Genomic DNA, 8,167 nt, shown 5'->3' on the forward strand with positions numbered 1-8,167 from the left:
TTCAGTTGAATAAACTTTTTATTGACATTTCAAATTAGATTCTAATTAAATGTTAGAACAGCATCTCATAGAAGCAGATGTAGTCAATTATGTTAACTCTGTGGTTTCATTTAAGCAATTTGTTTTGTGAAGGGACACAAATCCAACCAGATTTTAACAGTGTATAAATACTTACTTACTAATTCAATTACAATGACAATACTCTCAACACCCCATTTGAATAAAGGAGAGCATCCGATCTCTGTTCTGGGGCACTGTACATTATAGGTGTGTGGAAATACCGATGCCCTCAGCTGTGGGGCAGGCTCAGTGGGACCTGGAGTGCTGGAGCCCCTGGGCCATTCACCTCTGGTCACAAAAGCTATTGTCCATTTACCCCCAACTGCCATAGAAATATTATTTTCAGTGGTTGTTATGATGCAAAAGAAAAGAAGCAGGGAGATTTATTAAATTTTTATGTATAAGTTATGTTAGTAAATAAAGTGAACTTTCTCCTGGCTCTAAAAAACTATACTAGTATTTATGCCTTTTGGAAAATAGAGATGCCAATTTAAATATTATGAAGCAAAGCAACTGATTATTAGGTAAGACAACCAATTACAACTGCAGAATTGTAGAGGTTATGAGTTACATGTATAATATTTCACAGCAATAATCTTTTAAGACTATGTCAAGACACTCACAGTGAAGCAGAAATTAGAACAGAATACTACTGTGTATGCTCTCAGTTCGCCTATTTATTGGAACTGTAAACAATCTCATTAATAATTTTATTTTGATAAGATGTTGAAGTGATATTTTGGATAATGCTAACATTTTAGGTGCAATAAAACTTAATTTCACCTGTTTCTTTTTAACTTTTCTAAAGTGACTACTAGAAAATCTAAAACAACTTATGTGTCTGGCATTGTATTTCTATTGGAAAGCGCTGCTCTACAGAGAAATGGTCTCTAGGGAGGCAGAAACATGAGAACCACAAGAGAGGTGGATGTAGGGAAGTGACAGACACATCTGGTGGGTACCTTCAGGTGCTGACAGTGGGAACCCAGGAGATTCGGGTGTGGACAGGCCTCGATCTATGCACAGCAGGAGACTAGCATGGCTGACACTAAGGATGCTGAGCTGACATACAAAACTATTCAGCTTTATAAACATGTGATAAAAATACCGCTAAGTCCCTGACATTCCACAGAACAAATCATAATAGAAATGAAAAAACAGCCAGGCGCAGTGGCTTACGCCTGTAATCCCAGCACTTTGAGAGGCCGAGGCGGGTGGATCACGAGGTCAGCAGATCGAGACCATCCTAGCTAACATGGTGAAACCCCGTCTCTACTAAAAATACAAAAAAAAAATTAGCCAGGCGTGGTGGCAGGAGGCTGTAGTTCCAGCTACTCCGGGGGTTGAGGTGGGAGAATGGTGTCAACCCGGAAGGTAGAGCTTGCAGTCAGCCGAGATCACTACACTCCAGCCTGGGCAACAGAGCAAGGCTCCGTCTAAAAAAAAAAAGAGAATTAATCTTGATGGAAAATATAAAACACTTCTTCATGAACATTAAAGAAAATTCTAACAACCAAAACATTTGGAATTAGGGTAACTGAAATGGCAGTTTAATCCTCCTGAGGGAATTTTAATTTCTCACTAACAGTACTTTAATGTTAGGGGTAGAAAATTATTTTTTACAGCATTTCACAAGCATTAAAGTTAAAAATCCAAATCAGGCTTTTCTCTGACAGGAACTCCTCCTCAAAACAGAAGAAGCCTATAGGACTTTAACCTGGAAACCACTCAGGGAATCTGGAATATTCCTTCCAGAGATATCTGCAGTTGAAACCTGGCAGTAATTTAAACAAAACCAGACAACTCTTGGGATATGGTTGGAGCCTGAGGTCTACAGATGGGTCATTTTATATGCTGAGGTCTGAACAAGATGATTTTAACCCCTTAAAATGATGGAAACAAAATAAAACAGAATAAACTGGAAGACAACACAGGTGAGTGGTTTAAAGGGCCTACTTGCTGTGTTTCCTCTGGTCTTCAGGTCTCCTCACTGCGGCGGGATCCAGGCGCAGCTCTAGACCAAGAAATGGGAGGATTTTAGAGTGACTGGTGATTTCTCTACTATCTGCAGATAGTAAACATTCTCCGCAGTTTATGCAAAAAGTAACAAAACCACTGCAGATGACAAACACTAGGTAACACATACACTATCTCCCAAATACCTACCCACAAGCTCAACAATTTTAAACTGTTAGGATCACTGGCTCTAATCACCATGACATGAAGTCCCAACCAAACCATCAAGCACTAAACAGACAGAATGTTTCCACTCCTAATCCACTGTGTGGAGAAGCACAGAGCTTACCCACTGGGGCGCTGCATCAGAAGAGACGCACACGCACCGGGGTGTGCATTTGAATGGAGCGATCAAACTACCATCCCCACAGCTCCTCTGTTCATGGGCACTGCAGTCTGTGGCCTCATGTCCTTTGGCGAACACAGTGGGAAGGGAACCCACATGCCAGTGACACCATCAAGAAAAAGACACTGTGGCAATTTGCCCTGATTTCTCAGGGGCCTTTTCTCTTTTCCGTTTGGGTTACATGTAGACTTCCCTACTGTCCACCTGACCACTCTCGTGCTGCCTAAAACCATAGCTTAAGTCATCAGCTAGGCCTTTCTTGGTGTAACTATTGAAAGGTGAGCCTTACCCTGTTCAATCTCTAGAGAGATTTGTTCAAAATCTGGACCTAGAAGAATAAATAAACAAGATTTGCCTGAGTAGGTTTGGCTTCTTCTTTCTCAGGGGAAGCCCTTAAGAAATATCAGCCCCTTGGCCAAGCACCCACCTGTAATTCCAGCACTTTGGGAGGCCCAGGCGGGCAGATCACCTGAGGTCAGGAGTTCGAGACCAGCCTGGCCAACATGGTGAAACCGTCTCTACTAAAAATATTAAAAAGTTAGCCAGGCGTGGTGGGCGCCTGTAATCCCAGCTACTCTGGAGGCTGAGGCAAGAGAATTGCTTGAACCCAGGACATGGAGGTTGCAGTGAGCTGACACGGTGCCACAGAACTCCAGCATGGGAGACAGACTAAGACTCTGTTTCAAAAATAAATAAATAAATAAATATTAGACTATTTGCCCAACTGAAGGGGTGCCTGCCCCCTCCACACCTATGGGTGTTTCTCGTCAGGTGGGATGAGAGACTATGAAAAAGACACAGAGACAAAGTATAGACAAAGAAGGCTGGGCATGGTGGCTCACGCCTGTAATCCCAGCACTTTGGGAGGCCCAGGCGAGCGGATCACGAGGTGAAGAGTTTGAGACCAGACTGACCAACATAGTGAAACCCCGTCTCTACTAAAAATACAAAAATTAGCTGGGCATAGTGGTGCGCGCCTGTAATCCCAGCTGTTTGGGAGGCTGGGGCAGGAGAATCGCTTGAACCCGGGAGGCGGAGGTTGCAGTGAGCCGAGATTGCACCACTGCATTCCAGCCTGGGCGACAGGGCGAGACTCCATCTCAAAAAAAAAAAAAAAAAAAAGATAGACAAAGAAAAGTGGGCCCAGGGGACCCACCGGTCTCTGAGTTCCCTCAGTATTTATGGATCATTATCTCTACCATCTCAGACAGGGAGATGTGGCAGAACAATAGGGTAATAGTGGGGAGAGGGTCAGCAGGAAAACATGTGAACAAAGGTCTCCGTGTCATAAACAAGGTTAAGAAAAGGTGCTGTGCCTTGATGTGCACGTATACAAACATCTCAGTGCATTAAAGAGCAGTATTGCCGCCAGCAAGTCTCACCTCCAGCCCTAAGGTGGTTTTCTCCTATCTCAGTAAATGGAACATACAATCAGGTTTTACACTGAGACATTCTATTCCCAGGGACCAGCAGGAGACAGATGCCTTCCTCTTATCTCAACTGCAAAGAGGCCTTCCTCTTACTAATCCTCCTCAGCACAGACCCTTTATGGGTGTCAGGCTGGGGGATGGTCAGGTCTTTCCCTTCCCAGGAGGCCATATCTCAGGCTATCACATGAGGAGAAACCTTGGACAATACCTGGCTTTCCTAGGCAGAGGTCCCTGCGGCCTTCCGCAGTGTATTGTGTCCTGGGTACTTGAGATTAGAGAATGGTGATGACTTTTAACAAGCATACTGCCTTCAAGCACTTTTTTTAACAAAGCACATCCTGCATAGCCCTAAATCCATTAAACCTTGAGTCAACACAGCACAAGTCTCTTGGGAGCACAGGGTTGGGGCTAGGGTTACAGATTAACAGCATCTCAAGGCCGAAGAATTTTTCTTAGTACAGAACAAAATGGAGTCTCTTATGTCTACTTCTTTCTACATAGACACAGTAACAGTCTGATCTCTCTTTCTTTTCCCCACAAGGGAACAAGCCTCCAAACGGTTGCAGACCCCAGCCGTTGAGTCTTCCGTGCTGAGGCCAGACATCATGGAACAGAGACAAGTGGGCTACCCTTGAGCCATATCTGAAATCCTGACTGTGAGCATTAGAATCCACATAACATAATGATTGTTTGAGCCACTAAATTTTGGTGTAATTTCTGACATAGTAATAGTGCCTATGACAGCCACCTTAACACATTAAGTAACAATAGCGAGTAGCACGTCATCACTGGGAACTGTTACTTGGAAATGTCTTGGGAAGCAGTGACAACCATGAAGGCTATTTGTAGATGCTGTCAGATGACATAAAACCTGCTGTGGTCTCACTGCCAACAATACCCCATACCCGAGGGGTCTACAGCCTATATTCAAGATGGAAGGAAACATTACATTTTGGTTAGAGGAATGTGAAAATTTACACGAGCCCTTCTCATGGGCCCCTAAACTTGGCTGATGGAACTGTGGGTAATAAACTCAGAGGGAGTCAAAGGCATCAAGGTTGCTCATGAAAGAGCTGAGGTTACCAACTCAAGTGTAGACAAGAAAAGAGAGAGAGGAAAAAAATGGTAGCTCGGCAGGGAGGTCAGAGGGATAGCCAGGCTTAGTTTCCAGACATCCAGGAAAAAGACACCCATCTGAGTAATGGATTGAGAGTCAGTATTAAGATACGGAGAAATAGCAAGGAGAAACATTAGTGGCTAATGCTGGACATTTACACAGCTCTCACATAACCAGAAAAACTTAGCTTAATTTTAGTAACAATGTCAGAAGCACAAGCGTGCTGAGAATTAAGAACAAGGCCTATGAAGAATGTGGGGATTGTTTTATAAAGCACTGAATCTTCACACCTCATGAAGACAGAGACCTGGAGCCTACAGGTGTCGCATTCACACTATGAAATAAATCCTACAAAAGTTAAGAGATCCACTAACGTTTTAAAGGATTTAGAAAGATATATATATGAAATCAGCCAGGTGTGGTGAATCACACCTGTAATCCCAGCACTTTGGGAGGCCGAGGCAGGCAGATCACCCGAGGTCGGGAGTTCGAGACCAGCTTGACCAACATAAAGAAACCCCATCTCTACTAAAAATACAAAATTAGCTGGACGTGGTGGCACATGCCTATAATCCCAGCTACTCGTGAGGCTGAGGCAGGAGAATCGCTTGAACCTGGGAGGCGGAGGTTGCAGTGAGCAGAGATTGCACCATTGCACTCCAGCCTGGGCAACGAGAGCGAAATTCCGTCTCAAAAAAAAAAAAAAAAAAAAAATCAAAGTTGTTTCTTTCACAAAAGTTACTCTACATACGTGCTCCAAAAATAAGATTTCAAAGACATTGGGGAAAACACTACTACTAAGATATCAAAACCAGGAACTTACTTCCTTTAAAACAATTCCGAACTCGCTGTGCCTTTCACAGAAATTTCCCACAAGAAATATGATTTTATAAAGCCTGAGAAGTTGCTGCTGTTAGGAAAACCACCAAAACTAAAAATTGGTTTAATTAGGAACAACAACAAAATGCCATTTTAACTGGCTGTCCTTATCAGAGACAGTCCACTATATAATACAACTGGCAAAAAGTGAGATTTTTTAAAGGTTGGAGTGCTTTATTATAAACATAAACCAGGAATGTATTTTATTTAATAAACCTCAACCTGCCGGTCACTCCCTCCCTTCGAGGCGTTCTGCAACAAAACACCTGGCTAGAAATAAAAGGGCGTTTTACCCCAGTGGGATGAAAAAGCCCCGTTTTTTACCTTTAATCGCGAGACAATACGGGTCAGAGGTCAGGATATTATGTCAGCACCAATGCGGGCGCCCACGAGTGCGGTGGACCGATGGGGAAGGGCCGGGACGCATCCCGAGTCCCAGTTCCGGCCGTAGCGATGGCCGACTTCCCAGCCGCGGACGCTGAAACCGAGGACTCCACGCCGATGACCCTTCGGCGTACCATGTCCGGCGGGCGCTTGGCCAAACAGCCCAAGACTGCGGAATCACACTCGCCATCTGCAGACCCCGGACGCCATCTGCAGACCCAGGACGCCATCTGCAGACCCAGAGCGTACCGGGCTTCCGGAAACGGGAGAGCGGGCTTCCGGAAACGGTGACCAATGGGAAACGTGATCAGATGTTACTAGGCGGACAGTCCGTTTCCAGGCAACACAGAAGGAAGGGACGCTCTCAGTCACCCTCAAATAGATGGAGCTTTCAGCCAATGGACATGCAGGTTTGCTCCAGATTAGCCAATAAGAAGTGTTTGGGGCCGGCCGGGCGCGGCGGCTCACGCCTGTAATCCCAGCACTTTGGGAGGCCGCGGCGGGCGGATCACGAGGTCAGAAGGTGGAGACCATCCTGGCTAACACGTTGAAACCCCATCTCTACTAAAAATACGAAAAATTAGCCAGGCGTCGTGGCGGGCGCCTATAGTCCCAGCTACTCGGGAAGCTGAGGCCGCAGAATGGCGTGAACCCGGGAGGCGGAGCTTGCAGTGAGCGGATATCACGCCACTGCACTCCAGCCTGGGTGACAGAGCGAAACTCTGTTTCAAAAAACAAAAGAAGCGCTTGGGGCCGACCATCCTACAAGCACAGCAGAAACTTTCCTGCGCATTTCTGCGCTGGAACGCCTACCCGCCGCGCCAAACCAAAACTTTGCAATCACGTTTGGTGCTGTTTCCTGCACTTTCTTGGAGATTAGCACCAGGCGCTGGAGACCCTCCCACCTCGCCCATGCCCACCGCCCGGTGAACACCGAGACCCAACCTTGTGCACCGCCAGTCTTGTGATCAACAAACAGGCTAGTAAAGTATGAAAATAAAATAAAGGAAATGTAGTCGGGCGTGGTGGCGTGCGCCTGTAATCCCAGCTACTCCGGAGGTTGATGCAGGAGAATCGCTTGAACCCGGGAGGTAGAGGTTGCGGTGAGCCGAGATCGCGCCACTGCATTCCAGCTTGGACAGCAAGAGCGAAACTCCGTCTGAACATAATAAAATAAAATAAAGGAAATGGGGCGAGGCGCGGTGGCTCATGCCTGTAGTTCCAGCACTTTGGGAGGCCGAGGCGGGCCGATTACTTGAGGTCAGGAGTTAGAGAACAGTCCGGCCGCCAACATGATGAAACCCCCGTCTGTACTAAAAATACAAAAATTAGCCAGGCGTGCTGGCGGGCGCCTGTAATCCCACCTAGTCGGGAGGCGGAGGCACACGAATCGCGTGAATCGGCGAGGCGGAGGTTGCAGTGAGCCGGAGGTTGCAGTGAGCCGGCGGTTGCAGTGAGCCGGCGGTTGCAGTGAGCCGGTGAGGCGGAGGTTGCAGTTAGCCGAGATCCCGCCCCTGCGCTCCAGCCTGGGCGACAGAGTGAGACTCCGTCTTAAAATAAAATAGGCCGGGCGCGGTGGCTCACGCCTGTAATCCCAGCACTTTGGGGGGCCGAGGCGGCTGGATTGCCTGAGCTCAGGAGTTCGAGACTATCCTGGGCAACGTGGTGAAACCCCGTCTCTACTAAAAATACAAAAATTGGCCGGGCGCGGTGGCTCACGCCTGTAATCCCAGCACTTTGGGAGGCCGAGTCGGGTGGATCACCTGAGGTCAGGAGTTCAAGACGAGCCAGACCAACATGGAGAAACCCCGTCTCTACTAAAAATACAACATTAGCCGGGGTGGTGGCGCATGCCTGTAATCCAGCTACTCGGGAGGCTGAGGCAGAAGAATCGCTTGAACCCGGGAGACGGAGGTTGCGGTGAGCCAAGATCGC

The 8,167-nt window shown here is 46.8% G+C and overlaps 1 long non-coding RNA gene across 1 annotated transcript; it reads right to left on the bottom strand.

Moving 5' to 3' along the window:
- Positions 1-7,604, bottom strand: LOC129138058 (uncharacterized). Its single transcript, XR_008541003.2, has 3 exons — positions 6,173-7,604; positions 2,017-2,074; positions 1-1,496 (listed from the first exon to the last, which is right to left on the bottom strand). It is a non-coding gene; the product is annotated as an uncharacterized LOC129138058 (long non-coding RNA).
- Between the last annotated feature and the right edge of the window lie 563 nt (positions 7,605-8,167).

This window comes from Pan troglodytes, chromosome 20, assembly GCF_028858775.2.
Source record: "Pan troglodytes isolate AG18354 chromosome 20, NHGRI_mPanTro3-v2.0_pri, whole genome shotgun sequence".
In the NCBI taxonomy this organism is placed as follows: domain Eukaryota; kingdom Metazoa; phylum Chordata; class Mammalia; order Primates; family Hominidae; genus Pan; species Pan troglodytes.